The following is a 12,614-nucleotide window of genomic DNA, read 5'->3' as shown; positions in this document are numbered from 1 at the left end:
CCTGAAGATTCCATTCACTGTTTATGGTTGTGTGATGGAGCCAAAAGTATTTGGCTATCGGACCCAACATTTAGTTCCCTACGATCAAAAATTTTCAGAGGTTTTGGTGATCTTGTCGCTGCTGTGTTGGAAGATACAAGCCCAAATTTTGCTGCTCTGTTTTCAATGATTGCATGGTGCATTTGGGTTAGACGGAACAAATTGAGAGAGAAGCTGCCGGTGTGGGCTGTCGGGGAAACGGCGAGACGAGCTCGGGAGTTGCTGTAGGAGTATTGGGACGTTCAGGACAGGCCATCCCGGACCTCTGTTCAGCGCCCAAGGCAGAAATGGTCGCCGCCAGAGTTAGGAGTTTATAAACTTAATTTCGACGGTGCCATCTTTGAAGGTTCAGCGAGAGCGGGGTTAGGGGTGGTAGTGAGGGATGCTGAAGGTATGATCATAGCTGCACTAAGCCAGACTTGGTCGAAGCCTTAGCCGCTCGAAGAGCTATCTTATTTGCCCAGGAGCTCTGTCTTGGTCAAGTGATGGTGAAGGGTGATTCATTGAGGGTCATTACAGCTATTAATAACCCACAAAAGAATAGGACACAGTGGGGTCATGTTGTTGAAGATATTAAAAAAGCCAGCTCTTGGTTTCAAACTTGTAGTTTCGGTCATATCTACAGGGAGGGGAATAGTTTAGCCCATTCTCTAGCAAAAAAGCAGTTTTAGCTGCTGATTTAGATGTGTGGTTAGAAGATCTACCACAGGATTTAATTGATGTATTTCAGTCTGATTTATCTTAATAAAATTGACTTACCTATTCCTCCAAAAAAAAAAATAAAATAAAATAAAAATGCTAGCCGTCCACTTATATGATCTGTCTATAACAGAATCAAAATTGTTGGGTTTAATAGGGTTGATCACTGTCTTTATTCGTCATAATTATTCTCAGAAGCAAAGTTATATTAGTAAAATAGAAGATCCATTGGCATTGAAATCGAAGGCCCAATGGAATACGTTTAGGAAATTTAGACTCCGGTTGATTTTATAGTAGCATTAGTCAACTTGTTAAATTAATCAATTAGAAATTAAGATTAATTTTAAGGTTTATCATAAACTCCCATAATAGTTTTTCCTTTCAAATTCCTCAGCAGGGAGCAGTTTCCTTTCTTAGAGAGTCAATATAAGTCAACATAGAAAAAACGAAGGCCAGCATCTGCAAATTCCAATATTCCTTTCTTTTCTATCCTGCGTGATTACAACTGACTCACCTTCCTTCACATTGCCTTCTCTGATATCATCATATTTTTACGCGAGAAAGACGAAGAATTGACTCTAATTGCGGGATACGGTGAACAAAATAAAATTATGTCGGTTGTCCACTATGGTTTGTCGGATAACAAAATCATACCACTTGGTTTGATGTTTAACATGTTTGACCACTTTCTTTATAATGGCCATCATCTAAGTATGTGTTTGGATCTGTGTCACGTCTACTGCATTTGTGTTTTCTGCTTCTTCTTCTTCTTCTTCTTTTTTTTTTTTTTTTTTTTTTTTTTTTTTTTTTTTTTTTTTTTTTTTTTTTTAAGCTAGAGGACAATTATCACTGTTCACTTACTGTAACAGCACTGTTCATATACTGTAGCAGCATTGTTCATGCACTGTTCATAGGACCCACAACCACTTTATTTAGAAAAAAAATATTAAAAATTGGTCCTACGGTACTATTTACACATTTCAAAATTATTTTGCTACAATGTTTTCAGTTTCCAGTTTCAGCAAAAATAAGTTGTATCCAAACAGACCCTAAGTCATATTAGTTTTCATCTTTGAGAAACATCTACGCCATATTAATAAAAAACAAGATTTTTGGCATTAAAGCGAAGAAGGTTATAAACAATGTTATCAATGAAAAAAATAAAGATAAAAAAGGGACAGGCCACTCAAATATGTTTGTAGTCATCTTTTCTAACGTACTAGCTACTTGATAATTTATAAGATTATCATTGCATACAAGTTACATAACTCATTAAAGAAGTCATGTGTGACAAACTATACATGATCTCTTTAATTATCACATAATAAGATAAAGTAAAATAACTCTAAAATATTTGGAGCCAAACTTTTTTTTGCCATGCTTATTGTCTACAACATTAAAATTGACATGACATTGGTACTTTGCTAATAAAAGGAGAAGGGATAAAATACAATTTCAAATTGTGATTTTTTTCTTTTTTTTTTTTGGGAATAAGAACCATGAAGTATGTGTTAGATTTTAATTTTATCCCTGGATTATTAGTTGTATCAATTTCGTTGAAAGTTTTAAAATGCCTCAATATATAAGAAATTTTTAATGTGATTGATCTTTTTATACATCTATAATATTAATATATATATATATATATATATATATATGTAATCAAAGATTTTTGATTTTTAATTAACCTCATAATATTTTACTAGAGAAGCTTTTGGAATCTTAATGTTAGTTTTTAAACCCTTGTCAAAATGCCAACTAACTATTTTTAACAAGTTATTTATTAAATTAGTTATGAACAACCTTTGGTTAATGCAACAATCACCAATATCATGTAAAAAAAACATAATAGAAATAAAATAGTACACGGTGATATGGTGACCCAAGAAAAATCAATGGAGTAAAAATTTCACAATAAAAATCCTGGGGTTTTTAACTAAATAAAATTTTAAGAATACCTTATATCGATTGATGACAACTACAAAAAAAATAAAATGAAACTCAAGATGGGGAGTAGCAAGGTGAGAAGTGAGCTGGAAAAATATATATATTTTTTGGTTTCTTCAAGACTTAGGAGCAAAGAAAGTGTGGTTTCTTTTTTGGTTGGCCTAATTTTAAGCGAGTCATTGTCTCTCTTGCAGCAATATTAAATTTCATGTAATAGATGTTGGATTTCAGTAATTTTTTTTATTAAGGATTTTAGTAATTAATTCATTTGTAAAACTATTAATTTTTATTCTAATTTTGATAAAGAAAGAAAGGAAAAATTTGTTCACCTTCCATCTCTTTTTTTAGGAAATCGAAAATTTTTACACTCTAAAACTGCCACAAATAGAGTAAAACACATTAGCATACTGCACAACATTTAAAGAGAAGATAATTTTTATTGTCTAAAATTTTTGCATTGTGAGACAGATAGACAGCATTTTTTTTTTTTTTGATGAATAGATAGACAGCGTTTTATTGTACAATAGAGGGGCTTTTATATATATATATATATATATATATAGAGAGAGAGAGAGAGAGAGAGAGAGAGAGAGGACCTTTTTCATCTGGGGATTTAGTTCATTGCCTATTTGGCCTAAATCCTAATGGTTTTTTTTTTTTTTTTTTTTTTTTTTGCTGGGTAATTGGTTTATAGGGGGATCGAACCCCCGAGCTTGACAAGGCACTAAGGCCCGGGTACCACTCAGGCACAAGGTCCGGTGGTGCCTAAATCCTAATGGTTGAGTCGCTATGGATGAAACTCCACAAATTTACATGAAAAATCGTAAAGTTTAAGATAAAAAAGTTATATCATATTTGTCATGAAATTAGTCAACAACAAAACTTAATGCTGTTCCTTTTGCAATTATTTAGATGGAGGATTTACTTTCTTTCTTTTTTATTTTTTTATTTAAGTTATATCATATTTGTCATGAAATTAGTCAACAACAAAACTTAATACTGTTCCTTTTGCAATTATTTAGATGGAGGGTTTACTTTTTTTTTTTTAAGTAATTCATAACTTTCATTAAGAAAAAAAGAAATTCGATACATCTTAAACTAACAAGGACTCAATCATGCTAGAATTTTTCTCTATCTAAGTTACAAAAATTTATAACACTCTTAGGGTGCATCTGAATATTGCTTATTTTGCTGAAAACCGAAAACAATAAAAAAAATATTTTTCGATTACTGTTCATTAATAAAAATATTGTGTATTTGTCTTAATATACTGTTCATTAGAGGCGCTGAAATTAAATTAAATTAAAAAAAAAAGCCAAAAATGCAGACATAGAGTAAATATATAGTGAGCGTTTGGGCAGGGCTGAAAGTTGCGTTTCAGCCCTGCGTTTTCATGCCCTTTATTTATTTATTTTTTTTTCTCTGCATGTGAACAGTAAAATCACTGTGCAGGGAAAAAAACACTATTCGAGCACTGTTCATGCACTGTTTATGGGTCCCACGACACTATTCATACATTTAAAAATTATTTTATTATAGTATTTTCAGTTTTCAGTTTTCAATTTTAGCAACAATAAGCTCAATCTAACCGAAGCTAAAGACACACTTGTACCTGAAAAAGAAGCTAAAGACGATTTTCATGCTGACATTTGTCAAAAGTAGACACATTTGTCAAAACCATAATTGCGGGATAGATGCCCACTAGTGGCTTATCAGGCGTGACTTCTTTTTATCTTAGATTTACATTTTATCCTTCTTTATCTAATTTAGCGTGAAACAATGTAAGGAACTACCTGGAAAAAGGGGCGGTGTTAGGATTTTTTTTTTTTTTTTTTGGTTTGGGACCAAATTTTGATATTAATATATTAGTTTTCAATCAAGATAAATTATTGTACACATACCTAAACGTACATATATAAATATAAATAATAATAATTTGATACTAAAGTAGCTCATAATTTATAAATATATTGTATATAAAATTAACAACTTTCAAATATGTATATTCACAAGATAATTTTTTAGTTCCATCAAATAAATAAAAGAAAGATAATTTTTTAGGGGAGTTTATCATCTTTCAAACTCCAATTAGTATACAAAAACTGTTTAGTTTGATATTAAACATGTACAAAAAACGAATTAAAGAAAAAAAAAAACTATCTTGTCTCTATAACTACTAGACCAATTAACAAATTCTATTAGTTTTTAAGATCATTATTAGACTAACTCAAAAATTTGGGGGGCCAACTTCTATTGTTGTAGTTAAATATTTAAAGTTTTAATACTGTTTCTCAAAAAAAAAAAAAAAAATTTTAAAGTTTTAATACTTATTCATAATATAAAATAATTTTTTTTTTGGGGGGTGGGGTGGGAGGGTGCCCCCAAAGCCATGTTATAGCCGCGCCCCTGTTTTATGCTTTTATTTTCATATGGTTGTGAGAACCACTGTTTTAAAAAAACCGGACCGGATTGGCCGATCTGGCTGGTTCAATCGGGAACTGGGAGCCAATCCAGTCCAGTTAAAAGCCCCAAAATCGATCAATACCTGGAAAACCAGCCAAAAATCGGTCAAAAACCGAGGTTGAACTGGAAATTAAAAAAAACGGTTCTATGCCCGGTTTGGTTTTTAAAACCATGGTGAGAACTAGGATTGCAGGTATCATTTTTTGTTTTTGTTTTATCCTCCCTCTTCTCCTTTTCATGAGAGGCCCAGTTTAATATATATGGGTATATTGACATCCTTAACTCCATAGACCTCTAACGAACGTAATTTTTTTCTCTTGGATTCTCTCTTTCAACTGATCCCATTAAAAACAAATAAATACTATCATTTAATTTCTCAAAAATGAACTATGGATAGTATAAACACAAAATTTCAAGTTTGAAAATCAAACAATTAAAATAGTTTCACAAATATATTTTTGTATTGATGAATGAGTGGTAATAATTATTTGTATTTGTATTCTATTACCAAAAAATAAAAATCTTCTAAATCACTTCTTGAAAAAGTTTTCAATTCAAGAATTGTGTTGATGTAGCCTTGAGTTGAACACAAGTTATTCCCCAATTTGATTGAAATGTGGATCGAGAGATTTTTGGAATGGATTTTGATAAATATATCTCTGATTGTGTTTGTTAGAAACTTCTCGTTCTTTGTTTACTCTTCAATGCTCATTATCTTAGAAGATTTGTCGTGGAAGTTCCTTGAGACTTTAGAGATTAAATCCGATAAAATTGCAATTGATTAGAGTTCTTGAACTTTCTAGAGGCTTCGAAACTTGAATCCAATAGAACTCTATGACTTGGAGGGATTATTTGGATGAATGCTTTGAATGTTCTTTGCACTCGAAGAGTTGTGATGGAAGTTTTTCGTGGTTTTAGGGGCTTGAATAAATAGAGTTTTACTAATTTAAAGTCTTTTGTAGTTTTTGGAGGCATTTTTGAGCTTGATTCTATTGAATTTTGATTTAGAATGATGATTTAAATGATTTCTCTTTGAATATTCTAATTTGAAGTTCTTGATGTTCTTGAAAGCATTGGAGCATGATTTTGACAAAACTTTGAGAATATTGAATGTCCTTTTTAGGAGACTAATGAGAATCTCTATTTATAGGAGTCTTAAGAAGGTTTAATGACACATGATTGACTATGATTGGTAACACATGTCATAATTTAAATGGAGAGACTTTAAGTCTTGTTTTCCAAGGGCCACATGACATATATAATTTGATTAGCCAAATTTTTTAATTAAAATAACACATGACAATATTTAATTAAGCTATTAGTGCAATTTTAAATTAAAATATCAACATCTGTCGGACATGTGATTGGCTTTTAGAAATTTTTGTAATTTTATTAGTGATATTTTGAAATTTTCTATTGGTTTGAATGACAAAAGTGATACCCACTAAGTAACACATAGTGCTTTGCAATTAGTTTACTCTATGGTCTTAGTGGTATAATAGCTAGGACAATTTACAATTGGTTGAAAATTTTGCATTCTATAAATGTCCCCTTGGTGCTTGTCCACGTAAATTTTCTTTTTGTGTGGCGTGTTAATGGGTCTCAAAATTTGAATGGGTTGCTAGATTCTTGAACTCTGTCAATGCCTTGTTGAAGATTTTTTTTTTTTTCTTTTTTTGAGAAAAAGGTAAGACAATTTTGTTAGGTTCTAAAACTTTAGGAACTAAATGTATTAGAACTTCATTTTGTATATGTTAACAAACCATAATCAAAATATTTATTCTAGGTTTAGACTTGCTCAAAGTTTGTTTTAATGTAAGTTTGGAATTAATGAGTAATTGCAAGAAATTACTGTTCAATTCTACAAGACTCGATTGATCGAGAATCGCATATCCGAAATTTTCTACAATATTTTCAAAGGCAGCCTAAGCCCATATGACGTGTAGGGTTAAGTGTTTCACTCCTAGTATAAAAGGAAAAACCCTATGTTTTAGAAGTCTTTTTTGAGTTGTGTGTTGAGTCTTTTGTGAGATCTGAGAGGTTTGTACCTTCAAACACACACATAGAGCTATCAAGATCAAGATTCACATCAAGAACTTGATGTTTGTTTCAGTTGCTGCATAAAGAACATTCAAGGAGATCCAAAACCTTTAAGAGAAGTCTCAAAGTCACAAGTAGGAGAACTTGTGGTTGCTGCAGATCTAAGAAAGAAGTAGTCCGTGGATTCGGAGCTTGCATGTGGTCGTGTCAGTAAGTTCTATGTGTAGTAGCATTAGGATGTTAGTGATCTAAGTCCTTTTGTAAACTTCAATTCTTTCTATAGTGGATTTGTTTTTAACTTGAGGATAGCTAAGTTAAATCCTTCCCAAGTTTTTTACCGGTTTGGTTTTCCTAGGTCATCAGATCTTTGTGTTCTTTACTTTCCGCATGTTTTACTCATAATTGTTTAACCTAGACTTGAATAACAAACTTGTTAATCAACTTGGCTTAATATTAGGTTAAACATATTGTGTTAAGGGGTCTAAAACCTAACAAATTTAATTAAAGTAAATCAGTTTGGAATACATCATCCAAATCATTAAGTAGTTTTTCTACCTATACATCAGTGTCTGCAGTTAAAATTGCTCTTCTTGCAAGGGTGTGAGCCAACTTCTTCCCTTCTCGTCTCACATGCTGAAACTGGCAATGTTGTAGAGTAAGCCCCTGACTATGAGTATCCTCAATTACATTTTCATATAGAGTGTTATATTGATCGAGAGCTTTCAATGCCTAAACAACCTGGAGACAGTCACCTTCCACCACCATCTTGTAGATGCTAAGTTCTTTTGTAAAAACTACCGCTCTATGTGCTGCCAATGCTTCAGCCAACTCCACCGTGTGAAGTAAGCCTTACCAAGTAATTTTGACTTGCAGTACACCACACTGTCACTTAGATCATGATGTTCCCTTTTTTTTTTGCATGTTTTTCCTTCATGTATTGCTATTTGATGTTTTGTGAGGCCAAGAGTGTAAAGATACTAAGGTCAAGGTTAGAGCAGAAGTGAGGCAAGAAGCAGATGCTGAAACAGTGAGGTGAAGTGATTGTGGTGTCAAGTGCTTGTGGAGTAAAACAGAGTGAAGCAAGTGACAGTGTTATACACAAAACAACACAAGAACTTATACTACCTGTAGTTTTATTTTGCATTAGTTATTTATGTTCACACATGAGAGTCACACGTGCTATGTTGTAACTGCCTGATGTAACTACCTAGCGCATAGTTTGGGAAATTAGTTTTCTTTCAGTTAGCATCTGGTTAGTATATAAGTAGGACCTGTGTACAGATACGAAAATCAATTCACTTCTTCTCAGTCATAATAGAAAGTTTTTCCAGAAGCTCTTTCTCTCTCTCTTTTCTCAGTTTCCATAGCTCTCTGTTCAGCTTTCTATTACTCCTTGTTTTCCATTCTTACATGGTATCAGAGCTAGAATCGCTTTCAATGGCATCGAATCCTCAACAAGCTTCATCTTCAACCTCACAGCATGAGCTTTCACCAATGGAGGATCCTTGTAGCCCATTCTTTCTGCATCATGGTGAATCACCTGGTGCGATCTTGGTTTCATAACCATTAATAGAGGATAATTATCCTACCTGGGCTCATGCGATGAAGATGGCTTTGGATGCCAAAAGCAAACTAGGTTTTGTTGATGGATCAATCACTGCTTCAATGGCAGTTACTCCTCTCGAGAAGAAGGCATGGTCTAAGTGCAATTCAATGATTTCCTCTTGGATTTTGAATTGTGTCTCGCCTCATATTATTGCTAGTGTGATCTATAGGAACACAGCTCTTGAAGTTTGGAATGTACTCAAGAATTGTTTCTCTTAGGCTAATGGACCACGAATTTCACAGCTACAGAAGCAAATTTCTATTGTGATGCAAGGAGATTCAACAGTCACCTCCTACTTCACAGGGCTTCAAGCTTTGTGGGATCAATTGCTAAATTTCAGACCTTTGCCTTGCTGTTCTTGTGGCAAGTGCACCTGTGGTGTATATGATAAGATCAATTCTCTTCAGCATCAAGATTCACTGATGCAGTTTCTCAATGGATTAAATGATGCTTATTCTCAAGTGTGAACTCAAATTCTCATGATGGAACCTACTCCTTCTATAGACAAGGCATTTTCTTTGGTGATTCAAGAAGAAAGGCAAAGATCTTCAGGTTTCAATCTGGGTTCATCAATTGAAACAGCTGCTCTTGCTGTTAAAAATCAAAGCTTTACTCATAGCTCTGGTTTTACAAGTAATTTTGGCAAGAATTTCAAAGGCAATGCTAGGAAAGGAAGGCCTATGTGCAGTTATTGTGGCAAGCTTGGTCACATCAAGGAGAAGTGTTACAAATTGGTTGGTTTTCCACCAGGTTATAAGCAGAAGGGAAAGGCTCCAATGGCAAATCAGACCAGTCTTAAGGGTGATCAATCTTAGACTGGAGAGACACAGTTAGGCAGTGGCAATTTTCCATTTACTACTAATCAATGCCAACAATTGATTTCCCTACTCAACACCCATGCCTTGTCATCTGATTCCTGTGAAGGTGTCCATTCAACCAATTCTGCAATTACTTCCACTACTACCTCAGGTAATACTTGACATGTGTTTCAAGATTGTATGACTTTAAGCATGCAACATTTTGTATTTTTTGTTAATCCTGTGCACAAAACTGCTTTCATTGGTGAGACTTGGGTTCTTGATACTGGTGCTATAGATCACATAATTCATTCTGTCACCTTATTTACCAAAATCACTAGTTCTATATCCACTTTTGTTCAATTGCCTAATGGTGAGAAAGTTACTGTTACTCACATATGCACTATCCAAATCACATTCACATTAATTCTTGAAAATATTCTTTGTGTTCCCTCTTTTTCATTCAACCTAATCTGATCAGTTAGCAAATTAACAAAATGCCTATCTTGTTGTCTTGTTTTTCTTTCCAAATTTTGTTTCATACAGGACCTGTCATGTTGGAAAACGATTGGAGTGGGTAAATTGCACAACAATCTTTACTTGCTGCAAGTTTCACCAGATTGCACATCTATATCAGGAGTTTTTTCCATTTTGCAATTTGTTTTTGATTCACTTGTAAATTCTGTTTCCAATGTTCCTGTTGTTTCTAAGCCATTTTAGACTTGGGCATGTTTATGATAATAAGCTCAATACTCTGCACAATCATCTTCTTGATGTAATCCAATTTCAAAGTAATAAAGATTGTGTTCTTTGTCCTATTGCTAAACAGAAAAAGTTACCATTTCCATCTTTTAATCACATTTCCTCTAATGCTTTTGATATTGTCCATTGTGATGTTTGGGGTCCTTTTGTTAAACCTACTAAAAAAGGTTTCAAATATTTTCTCACTCTAGTTGATGATGCTACTAGATCTACTTGGGTCTATCTAAAGAAAAACAAATCAGATACTAGACCATTGCTTGTTTCTTTTTATAACATGATATGTACACAGTTTCACACCAAAATCAAAGTGTTTAGAATTGATAATGCTCCTGAGTTTTTCTTGAAATATTTCTTTTCTGCAAATGGTATTATACATCAACATTCTTGTGTAGCCACTCCACAACAAAATTCAGTTGTGGAGAGGAAACACCAACATATCTTGAGCATGGCTAGGGCCTTGAGATTTTAGTCTAATGTCACTCTTTATCTTTGGGGTGAGTGTATGTTGACTGCTGTACATATCATTAACAGGCTACCTTCCCCTATTTTAAAAAATAAATCTCCCTTTGAAAAGTTATATGGCAAAATTCCTTCTTATGAGCATCTCAAGGTATTTGGTTGTCTTTGTTTTGCTTCAACTTTAATTCACCATAGAACTAAGTTTGATCCTAGGTCTGTACCTTGTGTTTTTCTTGGATACCCCTTTGGTGTTAAGGGTTACAAACTTCTTAACATGTTTACTAAGAGAATTTTCATTTCAAGGGATGTGGTTTTTCATGAAACCATTTTTCTTTTTGTGTCAGATCCCTATTCATCTTCTCTCATTCCAACATCCCTCTACCTCATCTATTTCCTTCAGTAGCTTCACCTCATGATCCTTTGATTTCTTTTCCAACTTCTGACCTTGTCACAGATGCCATTCCTACACCAGATCAGGTCATTCCACCTACATCTGAGTCCATTTCTATTGCTCCAATTCCTGATCCTATCCCTTCCCTTTCTTCCACTCTTCCTATCCTAGATCAATTACAAATTGAAGTTCCTCCTATGTCTAATCCTCCTCATGTGTCTAGTAGTTCTCCTATTCCAACCTCTATTGTAGACGTTGCTCCAAACTTAGACACTGTTACTTTAACTCCATCTTAGAGAAGGTCACAAAGGGTCTCTAAGCCTCCTACCTATCTGCAATCATACAAATGCAGCTCAGTTCTTTGTGATCAATTTCCTCACTCCATTTCATCCATCGAGTCAGGTTCTTTACCTCCCATTTCAGGTATCAAATACCCTTTATCCTTCTATCTCTCTACTTCTAAATTGTCTACTTCTTATGCCAATTTTTGTTCCCTCATTACTAATATTCCTGAACCCAAGTCCTACTTTGAGGCTGTCAAAAATCCAAATGGCAGGAAGCAATGGATGCAGAAATTGTTACCTTAGAGGCCAACAATACTTGGACACTTACTCCATTACCTCCTCACAATAGGGCAATGGGTTGCAAATGGGTTTACAGGGTCAAATATAGGTCAGATGGCAGTATTGAAAAGTACAAGGCACGTTTGGTGGCTAAGGGGTTTACACAATAGGAGGGTCTTGATTTTACTGGAACTCTCTCCTGTTGCCAAAATGACTACTGTCAAAACATTGTTGGTTGTTTCTGCTATTAGGGGTTGGAATTTGACTCAACTTGATGTAAATAATACTTTCCTCCATGGTAATCTACATGAGGATGTATATATGCAGCTTCCACAGGGGTTTCACTGCAAGGGGGGCCTGGTTTGTAAGCTCAACAAGTCATTATACGGACTTAAGCAAGCTTCCAGACAGTGGTACTCCAAGTTTTCATCCACAATCTTGCAGTATGGTTTCAAACAGTCAAAATCAGACTACTCTTTGTTTACTAAGAAGTCTCCCAAGTCATTTTTGGCCTTATTAGTTTATGTTGATGACATCCTTGTAAGCGACTAAATCTCTCGTTTGGAAATAAGTCGAACAAGTGAAAATAGTTTCACAAATTCGAATTTGTATTGATGATTGTGTGGTACAATTCTCTGTGATTACAAAAGAGTTATCCTCTGATTCGATCTCCTTAAAAGATTTGTTGATTGGATTTGTGATGATGTGATTTTGATTCGAACACCCAATGTACTTCAATTTGGCTGAAGAATGGATTGAAGATCTTTGGAACAGAATTACAATGAATCTCTGGCTATGAGCTTGTTAGAAATCTTTTGTTCTTCGTGTTCTTTGTGTTCTTCGTGTGT

The sequence above is a fragment of the Quercus lobata genome, chromosome 4, assembly GCF_001633185.2.
Source record: "Quercus lobata isolate SW786 chromosome 4, ValleyOak3.0 Primary Assembly, whole genome shotgun sequence".
NCBI lineage: Eukaryota > Viridiplantae > Streptophyta > Magnoliopsida > Fagales > Fagaceae > Quercus > Quercus lobata.
Note: the sequence above shows the minus strand (reverse complement) of the source record.